The following is a 19221-nucleotide window of genomic DNA, read 5'->3' on the forward strand; positions in this document are numbered from 1 at the left end:
GAGATCCAGTTGCTCATTTACGCGACACTAGTGACAGGAGTCTCTTGTAGCAGTCTCTTTCAGTACTTTCTGAAACCAGGCCTCTGAGTGAAGCTTTTGTGTGAAGTACTCTGCAGGTGTGAATGACACACCTGACACAGCTATGGGATTTATTCTACATATGCACAACCTGATAGCAAAAATAATGGCAGACAGCATTGTGCTGCTTTGCGCTACTGAACCTTTTCAGTTCAGCACAATAAGGAATTTTCGTATTACATGAGCACTTTGTTTCATGGGAGACAGAGAAGGGTTGTCATTTACAATGAGATGGAAGCTTCAAAAGCACAAGGACATTTGATGGCATGATAAAATCACAATGTGATGTAGTGCCCTGGCACGATAAATACAGTTTACTCAAGGGATCTTGGCAGTGCTGTCCAAAGTGAAACTTTTTCCCAATCAACAACCAAAAATATCGACAGTTTCTGGGCAGCAGTCTCGTGTAAACATAGCTTTATAAGTGTCACACCATACCATATGAGGTCAAATATGATTTACTGAAGGGAAGCAAAAATTGAAGAAATGGGTCAAAAGGTGATGATCTCATGATCTACAATGTCAAATGTCGGTGCTATGTCCAAAAGAACAAGCAACACACAGTCACCAGAAACTATTACTTTAAACTTCCAGCAGAACAGACTTGGTACCATGGTGAATATTGAGCCCAGGCAACAACTCACAAAAGGAGGAACTCACAAACTGTTAAGACCTTCATTTACAAGATTAGATGAGGTGATTTATTTATACATGGAGCCTTCAGACTAAGAAATTTATCAGAGGCCAGGTGAGCCACAGTTTCCTGTCACCCTGTAAGTTGTTAAGGACTATACTGTCTACATTTGTGTTTGATTGTTGGGAGCTTTAGTCATCTTTCTTTTTTTTGTAGAATGCTTGCACAAGACCTGCTCATATACACTCCACAACTATGTTTATTTCCCGTACATTTCATACATATTTTTAAGCCAGTGGAAGGTAGGCCAAATGGGATCTGATGGAAACTTAACTTATGCAACTGTCTACTTGTTGGAGATGATGAAATTCCTGCCACATATGCCTTGCCCCCTAGTGTGTACAGTAACTGAATCTGACTTAATTTTGTATGACAGCGATGTATAAAACGTGCTCCTAGGAGAGCAGTAATAGTTACCATGCTTTAGTGAAAAAATGTGAGGCATCTAATCCAGTTGTGTAACTGCAATGTTAAGCAAAGAACACATTTAAGAAAAAATGCATTTGTGTTTTAATTAATTGTAACCCTTATATTACATAAAACAGTTAACTTTGTAAATCATCTCAGTAAATTACTATATTTCTTAGATGCAAGTTATTTTATTAAAATTTGATGTTTTCCATAAAACATCAACCGTGTGTTGCCAAAGACAGTTTTTCCCACATTTGCAACATTCATCTAAGCTCATAAAGTTTTTATTATGAATAGAATAGAAATATCCTTTATTGTCCCATACTGGGAAAATTCAGCATTGATGTAGGTTCCTAAAGAGGATAAAAAAGAATAAAAAATATATAAAAACAAGATTTACAATAATAATAATAATAACACAGAAAGATTTAACATGATTCAAGGGATGGGCAAACTGGGCAAACTTTTTTTAAAAGTACGTCTTCCACCTTGATTTATCACAGTTGCAGTTGTTTTAAACACTTCTTAAATATCGCTCTGACTGAAACAATCAAGTTTGATGATTAATTTTTTTCCTACAGGCAACATATACCTTTTAAAGATCAACACACATCTCTCTCAGAAACATAGCAAGTTCTCTCATCTTACCTATTTTGAAAAGGAGGAGAAAAAAATGCCCCTGTCTTAAGAACACAGGAGGTCATGGATTATTAATTATGTTACTTAACATAACTAAGCAATTAAAAAATTGTTTGCAAACAATTTTTAATATGGAATGATTACATTTTATAAAAATTATTAAGGATTTTAAATAGTGTTAGATAATGCTTACTGCAAGAAGATCAACAAACTGACAGACTGCATGAATGGAAGGTGTATAACTGCTACTGAAAAGAAGGTGGCTATGTTGGTCACTGATTTATTTTTTAAATGTTAGAAATGTTTATTTGTCAATTTTGAGTTGTATGTTTATTATTCTCACTTTCACAGATGACAATGGAAAGATTTTCAGAGTTAATACAGTTGCGTAATATTTCTGCACACTTGTAATTGCCCAATATTCGTGCAGACAAATAGTGTCCTAAGAAAGCCAAACTTTCACTTTTACTTTCTTAAATATTCTGGTTTAAGGGGTTATTTGACTGAGAGCGCTGTAATTGTTGAACAATAAAATTCATCTGCAAAGCTACAACTTGCGTAATAATTGTGCACACAAAGTATTTGACGTTAGACTGCAATCACAGATGGACACAAACTGAGGGACGTGCAAAAATATTGAGTTATTCAGCAAATAAGGAGGAGCAGACTGCATCGTCTGAAGCCTATGTGGCTTTTTTCCATTTGTTTTCAACTTTTTTTTCAAAGGAAACCTATTTAAATATGTTTTCTGCACAAGGTGTGTTATCTGGCTTCCATAAACCAAAGGCAAGCACAAATAAAAAGGTCCAAAAATAACCTGAAAGCTGCTTGTTGTTTCCACCCAAACTCCTCTGTGCAACAAGACAGGAGACAAGACACCTGGAGAGTTTAGATATCGTGCTTCAGACAGAATATGAGCACATGTGGGGCTGAAATTTATTTCCAATTATTCAGACTACATGCATCGACTTCTATTAAAGTGAACAATGATCAGAATGGATCAATAAAAAGTAACAAAAATTAAATTACTTTTTCTCAAAAACTCATATAGAAGCAAGGTGTCTATGAGACAAGAAGAAGTAAATCCTTGGAACCTGAGCAGGTTCAAGGTTTGATGTGGCCCTAAGCAGAATACAATTTAAGAGCTAGGTCACAGTTAGGAATTAGGCCCAGGGCAGTTCAATGGATGCCCCAAAAACAGAGGCCGTTGTTCATTCACGCAGCCATCTACGGTTCAATTCCAAACCTCAGGATCTTGCTTTATATGTTTTCTGCACTTTTTCCTCTGCCCATATTCACCTTGATGAATGTGAATAAATGTCACTAGTGCCAGAAAAGGTTACAAAATGTATTTGCTTAATTGGTACAGATCATTATCAGACTTTATTATTAACTTGAGAGATGACAATTAATCAGTTTAATCGATTGGTGGATCTGGATCGAGTGCCAAGAATAGCATCTAGTTCATCATACCAAGAAAACTTGTCCTTCGTGTCTCCTCAACTTAAACTTGCCCTTCCTTAGCATGTCATGTATTTTGATGTATTGATGGTGAAGTCTTTTTACCTTAGTAAAAATACTCATACTGTACGAGGAAATCACAATGCCTCCATTTGTGAGTAGTTACAAGTAGCTGTGATATATTTTCTTCTGACCATATTTGTATGAGGGTCTTTACCTCTTCTTCACTCCACGTCTGACCACGAGCCATTTTTTTCCTCTAATGGTGGAAATGCGCGTTGTTACGGTTGTATTGACACAGAATGCCCTCGGCTGTAGTTCACTTCCTGCTTTGGAATGGTTTCTAGTCAAGTTGCATTCAGATATGTTTTAACCTTGCAAGAGTTCACTTCAACTGGATTGAGACCTAGGTTTTTAGGCGGATCAGAGTTAACTTTTTTTGTCAGTTTTGGAATTCAAATTTGCATTCTCACCTCCCAAACTAATCAGATTTCCTTGACAAATGAATTAGAGTCTGACTCAAGACTCTAATTCTGGGCTGGTGTGAATACACCCTAATAGTCAACAAGTTCTTTCTCTTCATATCTGAGGTTTTCTACACTACAAAATATTGAACAAAGCTCTGAAAATGAAGGATGATTCAATTAAAATATGATTTAAAAAAATGTTTGTCAAGAATTTTTTTCTGAAAAGTTTGAGTTTATCAATTTAATTTACATTTCTTTTTCTATGCTTCTCTGGAAACAGCTTGAAAGGATGCTCAATTCTTGACACAATATACTACAAAAGAGAAGTAATGAGATCAATACTCTGCCTGATTTTATTTCCCCTTAGTGACCCACATTGACGTGGCAACCCTAAGCTGCAGTGACGTGCGGTGAGGTTCATAGCTGGTGAGGCACTGACGTCATCAGAATCAGATTTGCAAATAGATGCATAGATTGGCAGCAGTTTACAGGTTATGTTTCACTTCTGCATCCTTACACATACAAACTGTAGCTCACAAAACACACATTTCCTTAAAAAAACAAAACAAAATAAATGTTATTACTGCTTCGATTGAAAGTCCACTTGAGAAAACTTTTTTAGTGTTGTAATGTAGTCATCCATGTCAAAAGTCGGGATAAGCGAGAGGAAAAAAATCACTATCTCTATTATAATCTATCGCTGCACTTGACTTGCTTCCCGAATCGTTTAGCCTAGCTCGCTGTCACTTACTCGGCAGTTGAGGAGTGAACAAGACGAACGTCTGGGATCTTGAGCGCCCCCTGCCATGAGGCAAGAGAACTGCCTGCCTCACCTCGAACCTGTTCTCTGCCGTTTATAATCGCTCATTACAGGAAACACGTTACACAAACACAGTTGGTGACAAAAAGCACTGTACATTATATACATAAGCTAAATTATTGGAAATAAGTTCACATATTAAATTTGTTTAAACCATTTTATTGACGCCGTACAGCAACATGCTCTCTCCGCTTAGCAGCCAGCGCAGAGCCAGGGGTTGCGCAATCCAAGGTGAGGCAGAGCTCGCTGCTGCCTCACCGGCATCGTTCCAAGCATTTGAATGGGAAAATAAGAAAATTCAGCGATTTTGAACAAATAAAAATCGAAATTGGTGAAGCTACATGAAAAATAAATATTTTTTAGTACAAACCACCAGATGAATATAACAATTTAAATTACTTTATGATTATATATTTTCTTTCTTTCCATGATGGCTGGTGAGGCACTGCCTCACCTGCCTCCCCTGACCGCACGTCACTGCTAAGCTGCCGATTTGTCCACTTCTGCCTCAGGCTGGCTTTGCATTGGACTACATGGAAAATGTTTAACTGGATTGATCCAAGATCAAATGATGATAAGATTCCTCATCAAGAATAATAGATGCCAAGCTCTTGCCACCTCTCCTTGTCGTTGCACACAACTGAAAATTAAAGATGATAACATAACTTTTACAGCTGTTATGTCCTAATTTCAGCTTCTAATACAATCTTACATTATATCTGATTAGGTCTGCCCTTATCTTAGCAAAACTGTCGCTGCCAATTACAACTGAGGAGCCCTCTCCACATGGGGAAGCCCCCTATTATCAGAAAGTAACAGACAAGATCTCAGCAAAGTAAGAAATCAAATGGCCATTTTTATTTTGAATTAAAAACAAACTGTTTAATTTTTTGTGCAGCCATACAGGAGTATTATTACTCAGTAAATGTACTTATATCATAGTTTTGTAGGAGAGCAACATTTGATTTAGCATTTATTTATAGGTGTTAATCACCCAAAAGTCAAACTGTTCCACAAGTCTGTCTGCATTATTCTCTGTTTCCTGCAGGACAGATTCCCTGTCCAACTCAACCCCCCCTCCCCCAAAAAACAAAGAAAAGAAAAAGCTGCAGACTGTATACTCTGACACAGATTGGCTGTGGCATGGATCATTACACTGCCATGTTGGGTACAGCAATTTCTTTAAGCTTACGAAGGCATGATACTGCAAAATGCAAAACACCTTAAACGCATAATGAGAGATGTGGCTCTGGAAACATCCTGACAGCACAAAGAGATACAGGTGATATCGGTGATTCTGTGATCCTGCTTTTAAGCTTTTAAACTGAGGGCTGGCAGGTGGTGGGGTCTGCTACACTATCACACACGCACACACACAAAAGACACATCCCACATAGCACATTCCCAGTCACAAAATACACACACTCACTCTCTAGAGAGACTAAAATACCTCCAATTAGACACGCCACAGAGCAACTGGGATGGGACCTGGAGCACAGACACACACTTGCGCACATTCACTCAGACACAAGTGCAGAAACATGTGTGCACTGAAGGAACCGGAGCAGATTCTCATTTAAGAGTCAGCGATGTGGAAAAGAAACATCTGGCAGGGCGGGGAAATGAGCGGAGAATGAAGCAAACAACTCAGACACATTTGTCTGCGGAAATAATGATACAAATGTTTGCCCCATGCACAAACTCCTGCATGCTCAACTCAAAATGCTCATGAAGTATGTCAAAGACGGATTTCATGAGCATTTTAGAAAATGATACCTTGTCAGTAATGCACATGCATGTAGTACCTTACCTACAGACCAGCAAATTTTGTCACAACCACCTCAAAAAAACCTCATTGGAGTTTCCCATTCATGTTATTATTTTTTTGTGAGACACAGAAAATCTCATAATTAGGAAGTGGAAAGAAAATTACGCATGGTTTTCAAAATGCCCCCCTTTGCTCTAAGCCCTTAATAAAATCTAATGCAATCAGTTGTTACTGTTACCAAAAGTTACCAAATTACTAAATGGCATTCTGCTGTTTGTAAGTTAGGCTCAGAATAAAAGCAGAAGTTTTATGAAGGACAAAATAATAAAATAAGTCCTCTATGACAGCGTGGACTCCCTTCTTCAATTTGCCACAAGCAATTATGATGTACACAACAAACGTGCAAAATAACAGGTGCTGGTCAGATGAGACTGAAACTGATCTCTGATTTTTATGGTGTGATGATCACACCATAAAAAATGATGGCAGAATTATGCCGCAGGGATGATTTCTTCAACAAGAGTAGGAAGGTTGCTCAGCACTGACAGAAAGATGGACAAAAACAAGAGGAATATCCTTGAACTAACCTTAACACCCCCACCAGGTGTTACGGTTGTTTTCAAATCAGTCCAGTATGTATAAAAGAGGGATTCTTTTATACATATATACATAAGAATCAAACAAAATTCTAGTGACTTGAAGTCTGATTCGTAAATAGAAAGTATAAAAAAGTTCAATGGATGTTAGTACTTTTGCATGGCTAAAAGTATTCTCATGACTTTTTTGTGTTTCTTCTCTACTTTTCTTTCATGACATGTAGAGGTATGTGTTTGCTGACGTCAGCAGACTATTTTAAAGCTGTTGACAAATTCCACTCTGACTTCTCAGGGTCACACAGTGACAAGCCCTGCTTGATGGAGGGAGAGGAAAAAAGCATCAACTGAAAAAATGGGGAGAGGTAAAATTTCAGACACAAGGGGAGTCTCCTGCTGGAAACGGAATCGAATTCAGACAAACCTTCTTCCAATCACCAGAGCAGTGTAATCAAGCCCAGACTCTTACCCGTCCTCTGCACACACACATGTACACCCCCACAGACACATGCACGCACACACAGAGTAAATGATGATGGTTATGAAAGGATGTGAGGTTAAATTACCATGTTTTGCCTTAGGTTCTTTCTGTGTGTTGTTATTTCATCAAGGATTTACCTTGTCAACTCTTCTGGCCTATTCAGTTGCATTATGGTATCAGCACTTGAGAAAATAACCTATCTGTCCTGAGCTTTATTTGCTTGAACCAGTACAAGAAAAGTTATTTATGTGTAGATTCACCAACTACCAAAGAGTAAAAGGGCATCTTTACAAACCTTTTAAATTTTATGATTTGCAAAAATCTGAGGTCCGGTTTCATGTCAAAGTTCCAAACTTTGCAATTGGATACTAAACAGATATTTTCTAATACAATTATGTTTTGGATTGTCATGCAGATCAGGAAAATACTTAAATACAATACCACATAATTCTGGACATATTTTCAAACTGTGTTTGAAACCTCTGTGTACACTTCATAGCCATATGAAACATATGCATATCAAGCTAAGCTCATAAACTTAGCTCAATGAAACTAAGCTGTGAGAAGAAATTTGGAGGAACCTTGGAGGACCTTTCGTGCAAAGGTCAGAAAAGAATTATCAATTCTGACAAAGAGATCAGTTGCAACACAGAGAAACAATCTTAAAGTTTTTTTCTGTAATCATATTTTTCTGATATCAGTGAAGTAAATCATTAAAATTGGAAACCTGTTGCTCCAAACTGAGAACTTTGCACCCTTATTGGTGGTTTCTATAGTTTCTAAAAGTAGAATATGAGACAGCTCTTTCAAATATCAGGCTCCTCTCCTTTGGAACCAGCTCTAAGCTTAAAACCTTCTTTTTTTGATAAAACCTTCTTTTTGATAAACAGCTATAAGACCTAGATAAAATAAAAATGTACCCACGTCTTACTACTCTCCTGTTAAATGCATGGGAGTGTCAGACCACAGATGAAAACTAGTCATGGCTAATTTTGGCATAATTTGTAATATTGTCCCTTTTGAAAAATAGACAATTCATGATTCATGATTCTTATTCTTCCACCCATTTCCATGGAAGCAGTAGCAGTCTTCTTCTCTTGGTAGAACCAATTGGCCAGGTGTTTCTCTTTTACTGCAACACCTCTTGTTTGGCTTTGTTTCTTTCCTAAACATAGTCACTAAAACTGTTATCATTAGCACGGCTAATCTTTCTTACCATAAAAAAGGATGCGTCTTAGAAAAAAAATTTAATTTCTTTCCCATGTTGCCACTTGCTCTTTTGGGAGGAGGGATTGCTGCAAAGTCTACAACTTAATCAAACTGGCTGGGTTTCCTTAGATAAGCAACTTTTTACTGGCTGGAAAAACTGAAATAAAAATCCAATCAAATTTGATTGTAATTGATTGTGAAACTATCTGGACTGATTTGAAAACAAATTGGATATGTTTGTCTTACAAAGTGGCTTGAAATGAAATTTGTAGGAAATGGTTGATAGATTAATAAACTAAGCTAAACTGATTTAAATAACTGATAATGAGCCAATTTTTTGAATGTGGTATTTGTGCCCTTTTTTTAAAATTTCAGTAATCATTAGTGTGACATTAACTATCACCGTAAAAAAAACAACTATAAAAACTCACCATGTATTCAGCTATGAGCTGAGATTATATTGTAATTGCTACAGTGATTAAACTGCTCACCCTGTCCTGCCATCACTTCTGGAAATACACACAAAATCCATAAATGTGAACCTAGAATGTCCGTATGTCAGGGAGCGACAAGTCTCATTTTATTTTGTCCCGTCTCTTTATTTTGTAAACTGACCTCCATACTTGATGATGATTATGGAGAGTGTTTCTGGTCCTGTGAGTGCCAGACGTGAATGTTCTGTCTGTGTGCTTTAATGTTTGAGTTCTCCCACAGTGAGGGTTCTCTGTGGGAATGCTACACTGCTCTAATGGTCTGATTTACAAATCTACAAAGACCTCTGCTGCTGTGAAAGGAACAGCCAGACAAGCACGATCTCTTCAGGGCAGCATGCATAATGACTGACTGTTATAATTGACAGGTCCACATGTGTGGTTGAGTGTGTAACAGAGAGAAAGCGAAGAAGAGGTTATTGCAGGTATCCATGAAGCTCAATTAATTGCAACAGGGGTCTTCATACCCTGTCAGAAGAAAAACCCTGAGGCCATTAGTTTCTCTAATGCAAACAAAGAGAGGCACACTAAAATCAACTGGTGTGCTGTATCACTCCTCTATAAGAGCCACACTTTGATGGTAGATCTATCCTTCCTCTTATTAGATATTCAACAGAAACATAAACTGGGAAAGAAATCATGGTACTGAATACTAGGTTGGCCTGTTATGCTCTGTAATATCCAGCAATCCACTTGTGTTAATGGAAGATGTACTATAAACCTATTACATGAACTGCATGAATCACTTTCTCTGTCTTGTACTTTGAACAATCTAATGCATATTGTATTGAAGAAAAATGTATTAAGCATACTGTTTTTTGCATTGACCAACTGGCATGCTAGACCTTTTGATAAGCAATATGCAAATGAAAGTATAACATGAAAAGCGTACATTATTCTACACTTTTCATGTTAGAAAACCATAATGTTAGAAAACCATAATTTTTTCTAATTATGGTGCATATTTTGAAATAAATGCATTTCCGAAAATCATTGCCTCTTTATTAAATGTTTATTTTCCAAAGGATTTTTAAAAGTTCAAAACAATGTCAAATATTCCTATTTAATATTAATTAAAAATAACTTATTTATTTTTTTAAAATACTCTGAGAGTTAATATTGATATTTGTTTGAATTGTATTTTTTGAGTTGTTGCTTTTAAGATTCTATAGTTGTGGGTTTAAGTAATGTCGACAATGTCTTCCAGTAACATAATTACCCAGTAATATTTTAAGTTTTCTGTCAACTTAACATCTTTTAATACAAAACCCTGGTGGACGGCCTCAGTGCCCTGACCACCGGGCTTAGCAAGTTTTCTTTGGAAAACCCTGAAGGCTTTACTCATGGTTTGCTGTGTTGACTTTATTCTATGGGGCTGCTCCTAGTTTCAATTTCAAATTTCATGCTTGTCCATAATTCAACTCTTCAGGTTCCCAGTCCTTTTGCCTTCTACTGTCATAATTAGGGATGGGATTTGATAAGAATTTGGCAATATGAACCTCACTTATTGATATAATTCCTCATCGATTATTGAATCAATTCTCACTGAAGTAGGAAATAAATGATTTAACACTTTTAATTTAAAATATGCACCACATTATATTTGATCCAAACTAAATTAAAGCTGGCTTAAAAAAACAAGCACCAAGCCTCCCTCTGTCAAATCAATATTTTAACATGAAATGGAATTTTTTCAACAGCAACAGCAACAGTTTGCTGCAGGAAGAATCTTTAAAGACATAAGGTGTGAAAAAGACCCAGTCAGATGTTATTTCTTATTATTTATTCACCTCTGCCATTTTACTCTTCTCTGCCTCAATGAGAGGGGTAGTTTACCTTTGAGAGCTTATCTCTGAGCCAGTCTCACTTTGGCTGTTCTCATCAACTACAGTCATATTCAATAACTTAATTATAACTTAATTATTAATTAATTTGTTAGTACTTTAGTTACTCAGCTCACAAGTTAAACACATTATAGATTAATTCCACGACGACTGTGTTAAAGCTTTTATTTCTGTTAATGATTATTTCTTGCTTAGAGCTAATGAAAGCATGACATTTAAGATTAAAGTAAAAATAAAGCAACTAAAAAATGTAGAAATATGAGTCTAATGAAAAATATGTTTAGTACCTTCTTAAAGGTTTTCAAAATGTACTTTAATCTGACAAACGAACATGGAACACATATTCCCATTTATTGAATATGTTTAAATGTTGATATGAGATGTAGATTAATCAATAGTTTGGCACCAACATTAATATAATAACTAGGACCTGGAGGAGTTTAACGTTACCTGGGACAGTTATGGCAGAAAACACTGTGCTCAAAGCTCTCCTCCTTGAGAGTCACCGCCATCGCTAAGCAACGTATCAAACAGTTTACATTCGTATAAATCACTTGTATTTTGTATAGTCAGCTGCCTGAGGATGTTGGAGGTATTTCATCCATTTATTGTGGCAAAAGCCCTGCATAAGTTGCAACTACCCTTGTATCATCTTTTTTGGTGAAATGTGCCCATACTTTAGAGCGCTGCTGCCGGGACTCCATCTGGGATATGTTCTAAGTAAAAAAAAACAAAGAGTGTACAATACATCATCACTCAAATACACCTTGCGTATGACAAGGGGAATAGTAGGGCAGGTAGATTAATAATAGTCAGAAAGTGGAAGGACATATGGATGAATAACAACTTAGACAAGCAATAGTCATAAAATACAAACTATTTTTCCAGAGGGTACTCTCTTCTTCTGTACAGATCAGAAAAAAATCCTTTAGAAAAAAATCCCCTTTCACACTCTCCAGATGGTAGGAACCCTGCCTTTATGATGAAATCCAACTTTTTCTCCCCTGACTAAAAACGCCAGTCTATAACACCATATGTCGTTGGTGGTGATAAATAGCTGCGGGAGCTGTTTATTTTAGAGGCAGGCTGTACTTCCAGTGATTACGGTGTGTGACCTCTCACCGAACGTTTGAGCTGCTATCAATTGTGGCAGTTCCAGCTCGACCAAGGATGACAGCATCTCTTATTTTTAGCAGACTAGAACACTTTTAAAGGATGTTGGTCAAGAAAAAGCAGGCAATGAATTTGTCAAGTAGGTTGATCACAGAGTTGACTCTATCATATCTTTTATCAGTGTTTACATGTTTTTAATTAGCCAAGAAAATGACAGCTTTTGAAATGTGCAGTCCAGGTCATTCAATTGAGACTATATTTCCTGAGCTATTTTGCATACAAGCGTAAAAAAGATACAACTACATAAAACTTGCAGCTTACATTCCCAACAGTCCAAATATGAAAATCTTGTTGATCATGAATCATAACATTAATCCTGTATTCTACTGTCTCTATTAGTCCTCTTTCTCTCGGCCCCTTGTCTGCTGAGTGAAAGGTCTGAATAACAGAAGAATAGAAAGTAGGTACCTCATTTATTCTGAAGAATTTCTGAAAATGAAGGACAACATTTTCAGAAATATGACTGACAGCTACGTATGCCCTACCAGTGAAAGCAGCCTAATGAAATGAAGACAGAAAAAAGGAAAACAGAGGGAAGAGACAGAACTGTAAATGAATAAGAGAAGGAAGAACATAAGAAAAACTGGTAGTAATTTGAATGATTTACCAGAACCAGGCGAACTGCCCAACGCCTCAATTAGCTTTAATTAAACCTCATTTGGCAAGTAGCTCTTCACTTACTGTAAATTTTCTTACAGCAAACTTTGGCTTGTCTTTGTCAGTTCACTGTTGTATGTCCAATATACTTTCTAATTCACAAAATTTTAAGAAAAGTAAAAGATCTGCACTTCACCAGCTTTTAACTTCCAAATGTTTTTTTAATCTATCTTAAAATGTACAAAAACTCTAAGGACTGCAAAACTAATTAAATTGAGTTCTAAGGGTGAGGAACAATATAAATCTGGTGTATGTGAGTACCCCAGTTTATGTCAATATTAGAAGAGGAGTGAACAGGCATGCTATCAAAGCAGTTGTGGGTGTTTTTGTGAGCATAGAGTTTAAGAGTCACATGAATGCAACAAAGGATGCAGGAGTTTGTCATTTAGACTGACATTAAAAAAAACTTTAGATTTTTACCATGTCTGGTCTTTAGACTGATGTTTTTTGCTAAGTAGAAAGTGATGGCAGCTTCCTCAAAGACACAATCTGCTAAACAAGTTCAAGAACAACTTAATACCCACTCCATTGACAATGGAGAACTTGCTAGGTTTGTTAAGATAGCTGTAGCAGATGCTATTAAGGAAGTCATCATTACACTGGTAGAACAAGGGGTCACCCAACTTTCAATCAAAACACAAGCCACGGTGGAGGAACAGCTTTAATGTACATTTAAATTGAATGCACATTGAATTTCAGATTCAGATGTTAGCCATTCAAGTGGATACCTTATCGTGTATAGAGCTCATGGAAACCACCAAAAGCCACCAAAAGCCACCTGAACAATCCAACAACACTGTGCGCGCTATGCTGAAGGATAAGGCAGCTGATTTGGAGAACTAAAGATATTTGTCTGGACTGGTGCATAATGATCTGAAAAAGCAGATCGGCATCTGATAATAAATATTCATGCAGCAAAGACAACTGATTTCCTTTGCTCTGTTTTGTCTCTAAATGCCGAGAACAGCTTTTGACAGACTGGAGGACAACATTCAGAAATGCTTACTTTCTAAAAAGACAAAAATAGAAATTTTGTCAAAAATTTTAGCCACTTAAAGGTTTAAAGGTATTGAAATTTATTAAATGAACTTACAGCAAAAATAATTTTTCCCATAATGACCGAATGTTCAGAGAAAGCATTCAGAAAACGTTTGGCGAACATCAAGTCCGAACATTCGACTTTCAGACTACGTTCGGTGGACTTTGAGAAAAGCGCTTTGTAAGTCTGATGTCATTTCATTTAATTAAACTTAAGATGTCAATGTATTTTACATTTCCTTCTAATCACAACATAGTTAGTGTTACCTAAAAGTTACTTTTCAAGGTCTACTTATGGATGTCCTCATGGCACTTAAGTGGCCTGACGTACTGCATCCTCAAAACAGCTGCCACTTATTCAAGCATACTTCACCCTGTGGAGGTCTATTGAGGCACTCGAGGCGGACTCAAAGCAAACGTCCACCAAACACGTCAGTGGAAAGGCACATTTTTATATCCGTACACATGTACTTGGTGTCACATAGTAAAATGCTTGGTGGGAAACAGTGATCACCATCATCTGTTTGGTATGCAACAGATAAGGTTCAAAGCTGGCACAGTCAGTTGCAAGGGCACAACCCTATTATTATTATTATTTTTTTTTTGGTCGTCGTGTAAAGTTTGACTCGAAAAAGCAGTGGGAGCTGCGTTTTTTTTAGTCGTGTAAAGTTAGACTCTTTCTGTGTTGCATTGACATGAGTGTGATGGCTAGTAGAGAAGAAATGTGGCTAGTTGCCCAGCTATCTCATCAAACTTGCTATCCATTCAGATTGTGGGAAGTGAAGCGATTTGTCATGAGAAAAATAAACAATGTATAGTATATGCTTGACTATGAAATCTGAATTGTCTGTGAAATGTGTGCTGTTCACCGAAAACTCACAGTTCACCGGAGTACATGGGAGCATTTAGGGTTTACAGTAGAAAAGTAAAACTAACAGAACTGCTTATGTGGAGCGAAGTGAGACTTACCCAACCTCTGCATAGCACACTAATCTAAAAGATTCAGCCAATATTTGTTTGAAGATATGTTCACTTGTTAGAAAATTTGTAGAGTGATTTGCTAGAACAGCAAACTTCTCCAATATTCTTGGACTTTTGAATAATTCTTTCTTAAAGTTAAACAATGGGATTCAAATACCCATTTTTACCGGTTTCAGATTGATGGACAGGATAAGAAGCTTTTCTAAGGAAATTTCTGATGATTCTCCATCTTTAAAAGACACATGCATCCTCCAGAACAGTAAACTGCCAAAACTCCTTTTATAGAGGTAGTCACTCCAGCAGATGATCCATTAATCAAGCATATTTGATCAGTAGAACTTGATTGCTACTTTTTCTCCTAACTTCAATGGAAGCAGCCAGGGTGTGCTTAGTTTTTCTTTTCTACATTATTTTAATTTAATAAAATAGTGACGATGTGGAAAGTGAGTGTTTTATGACTCTTGAACTTGATTAAGCTCAGTTCATTTATATTATGCCCTGATACATAAAAACATATATTCAAACAGGAAATCATTTTAAAATTAAACTATATGTTTTAAATATTGATGAAACTATCTGTATGTTTATATGACATACTCAAAAAAAATATAAATCTATGTTAAAATATTTGTTAGGTAATGCATCCCTAGTTATCACATCATTCCTTTTTACATCACTTTAACTCATCAGTTTATAGCTGAGTTTTTATTTGATCCCTTCATCTATTTTTTATAGATCTCAATAAATCAAATCTGCCTTTAGACAACAAGGGATGTTTACTGGGGAAATGTTTATTGTAAAATGCACACACTTACAAAGTGAAAGAAACATAAACACACAGAGATGTTTATGACTGGGGACTGATCAGTGAAGCCTAACAATACCTTTAACATTCCCTAAAACATGCCCAGGGGAGCGCTTCACTCTGACAGCGTAACAAGGTGCCATGCTTATATTTATGTGATTGCGTGTGTGTTTTCTGTGTGTACGTTTGTAGACAAGGATGCCAAAAGATACAACCCCATAAAGAGAATCTAATTAAAACACCACACAGCCACAAGGGACAGAGTATTCCCTCCCTTTCTCTCTTTCTGGTTTAAACATAGTGGGCACTTCAACTCAAGGACTGTTAGACAATAGAGTCCATCCTTGGGCCTCCAAGGAGGAGAAGATATAGGGAGAAGAATACTAAACAACAAGTCATTCAATTTACAAGAGGACGTGATGTAGATAGAAATATGCACTCAGGCTGAAATTTAAACTCCAAAGTGTGATTCCGTTGAGTAAAACCAATTTCTTCCAAAATAAACAAAAGGCTGTCTGTCCATCACAACACCGAGTAGTTTATTGACCAAGATGTATAGATTTTTGCTAATTGCATTGTTTTTTTGTTGAAGTAGTATGTCAGCTATGGAAAGTAGCATTTCAGAGTGTATCTGAAATCCAAGATGAACCTGCATAGTCTCAAATGACTATGCGGAGCGGACGGTTCTTGAATTACACCCTGATCTTAAGTGTGAATTGTAGAGATTGAACAGACAATCTCAAAGTCAATCAAAGTTTCATATGGCACTGCCCAAATAAAGCACAGATAATATTTAAAGGAGCGGTTTTATGTATTTTGTAGTTCATATGATGAGCTCAGTAGGTCACCAGGGGCCTCATGCATGCGCACAAAAAAATGTGGGCCGCCATATTTTACGCACAAGTCGACATGTATAAAAATTAACTTTGCCTCAAAGTTTGCGTAAATATACGCACACTTTTTTGCTGGCGTGAAAATGTGCGACAACCACGTAAACGTTTTCTGTGGACAATATCAAACTACAAAGCCTCAAAACTCACCTAAATACACTGAAATCTGACTATATTCAGTGATATCTAGACCAAATAGCATCAAGCCCAATGTTTTTCATGATTTTAATATTTTATTTTTTAAACGTAAACGATGAAACTGCATTTAGCTTTTATCCTCAGACAATAAGCTAACATGCACACAAAATAAAAAAAAAATACAAATAAAGGTATGTGAAAAACTCGCTCGAATGTAAATAGTATTTTTTCTCAGTTTTTGTGTCATAAAGATGTAACGCATTGGTCAGTGCGCCGAAGCACATGAAATGCATCTATTGGGTAATTTCATTCTCACTAAAAGATGAAAACAGGGTTGTATCAGCAGATTAACTCAAACCTGCTGATAAAAATGATCAACATTATTATTTTTAAGGTGATCAAGGTGTGTGTGCAATCACACGTACAGTAAGTAGCTGTGCAAAGGTGAGCCGCGTAATTGTGAAACGCTTTGGCTCTGATGGAGAACATCACCAATGGAAGGATTCAGAGGGAGTGTTTGTTCAGAGATCATATTGATCTGCTCGGAAATGTTGATGATGGTTTATGAGCATTTAGATTGCTCAGACTGATCATCCTGGAGCTCTGAGCAAAACTTAAAGAGCCATGCGTACCGGTACCGGTCCAGCTGCAGTCATCCTTCAGTCGAGTTGTCAGTTTTGTGAATGCGCCTTATGGACATAAAGCATTTTACTATTTAGAATAAACGTCCACATTCCCTACTCAAAGGACTCTCTGACATGCTGTCTGTCTTTAAATCCCGGCTGAACGCACTACTGTTCAAACAGGCATCTCTTTATTTTTTATTTTTTTAATTTGGATAGTTTTTTTCTTTCACGTCTTTATGCATCCAATTTTTTTTGTGCGCCGCACTTTTCTAAATTTTTCCGTACGCCAAGTTTTAGTGCGAAAACTGCGCACTCTTTTATGCATGAGGCCCCAGATGTTTACCAATTACTGCTGCTGCTGGTCCAGAGGGGCTGAGTGGGCGAGGTATGGGGAAGGGGTTTTTTGTGGGGTGGGTGTTTGGATGGGGACTCAAGGTTCAAGTAAGAACTTTGGGTTCCTGAATGGTTGCTATGGGAGATTAAAGGGTTGCTCAAACATACATAAATGAGACAAAACAACACTCCAGTTATGTTTTTGATGAGATAATGACATAACGTGGTGTACAGCTCAAAAAAGTAGATTTTTCTCAATAGCATTGCTATGCCCCTTTAAAACAAGGTCCTGTATCGGACAGTTTGCAAAGATTTTTTAAAACTAAAAAAAACAAAAAACAGTATTTTTGGTGCCTTCTATTTTGGCTAACTTGAAAAAGTAGATATCCACTTTATCTACTTTTTCACCAAGAGGAAAAAGATAGAAGACTCCAAAATTGATGGTATTTCTTGCTTATTTAACAAGGTACTATGTTGAGTTCAAGTTTTGAAGATCTGAGCTCACATTGTTTATTAGTAATTCCAGAATTTATTCAGTTTCACCTGTGTTTATTTTATTTATGTCGCTATAAATAACAGAAGAAGGCAGATCACAACACAGTAATGAAAAAGAAAACAAAGTACAAGACTAAATGAACAAATTTTTGATAAATAAAAAGAATGTGGGGCAAGAGTTCAGCTTTAAATCTATGCACATTACTGTGTGACTAGAATAATTATACTGTAACAAAAAGGCAGAGAAAAGAATATAGATCAGTCAACAGGTGTGTATGAAATTTTTTGCAGAATCCATTTGTCTAAAAAATATAATGGGGCTTGATCTGAATAACACAGCAGTGAAGACTAAACTCAAACCATCAGATTGTTGCTATGGTAACAAAACAGTCTAAATATGAGAATTGTTCTTGCAAGCTCCTTAAAATTTTACATTTAAATGTTAAACAATTTAAAATATTTTAACTTATCTATGTTAAACAATTTAAAGTATTTTAACCTGTCTATTTTAAAATATTTACCGTGTAAATATTTTATGTAAATATGTAATTTATTGAGCATTGGTTATGATATCTGTGGTCTTTGTTTGCATTTATGGGGCCCTTCAAGGCCTGGAGGCCCATTTATGCCCATTTGTACCATGGGCCAGTTTTACATGTGATCAGCAATAAATTGTGTTTAGATCCACTGACTGATTACTTAATTTGGACTTAACAGATGTGTAAATAACTGATATTTATTTTAATTTTTTTTTTTAAATTTCTTAGTTTTAAGACTCTGTAGTTGTGTGTTTAAGTATTGACAGCAATGTCTTCCGGTAAGATGATTACCTAGTAATATTTCTACATTTACTGTCAATGTAACATCTTTTTAAACAAAAACACGATGGGCCGCTGGTGGACTGCCTCGAACAGTTTTAACAAGCATGTAAAAAAAACACAGCTTTAAGAATCAACACAAACGAAAGCTTCTACAACTACCAAAGCTAGCTGAAATGGAAGTATAGTGGGCACGGAAATTATTCAGACCCCTTTAGGTTTTTCACTCTTTGTTTCATTGCAGCCAAGATCAAAAAAAAGTTTATATTGTTTCTCATGAATGTACACTCAGCATCCCATCTTGACAGAAA

The 19221-nt window shown here is 36.4% G+C and overlaps 1 protein-coding gene across 2 annotated transcripts in view; it reads right to left on the minus strand.

Moving 5' to 3' along the window:
- Window positions 1-19221, minus strand: part of LOC114145204 (protein sidekick-1-like) — a 493057-nt gene that overhangs the window by 148562 nt on the left and 325274 nt on the right. The window lies entirely within an intron of this gene.

Source organism: Xiphophorus couchianus, chromosome 5, assembly GCF_001444195.1.
Source record: "Xiphophorus couchianus chromosome 5, X_couchianus-1.0, whole genome shotgun sequence".
Classification (NCBI taxonomy): Eukaryota; Metazoa; Chordata; class Actinopteri; order Cyprinodontiformes; family Poeciliidae; genus Xiphophorus; species Xiphophorus couchianus.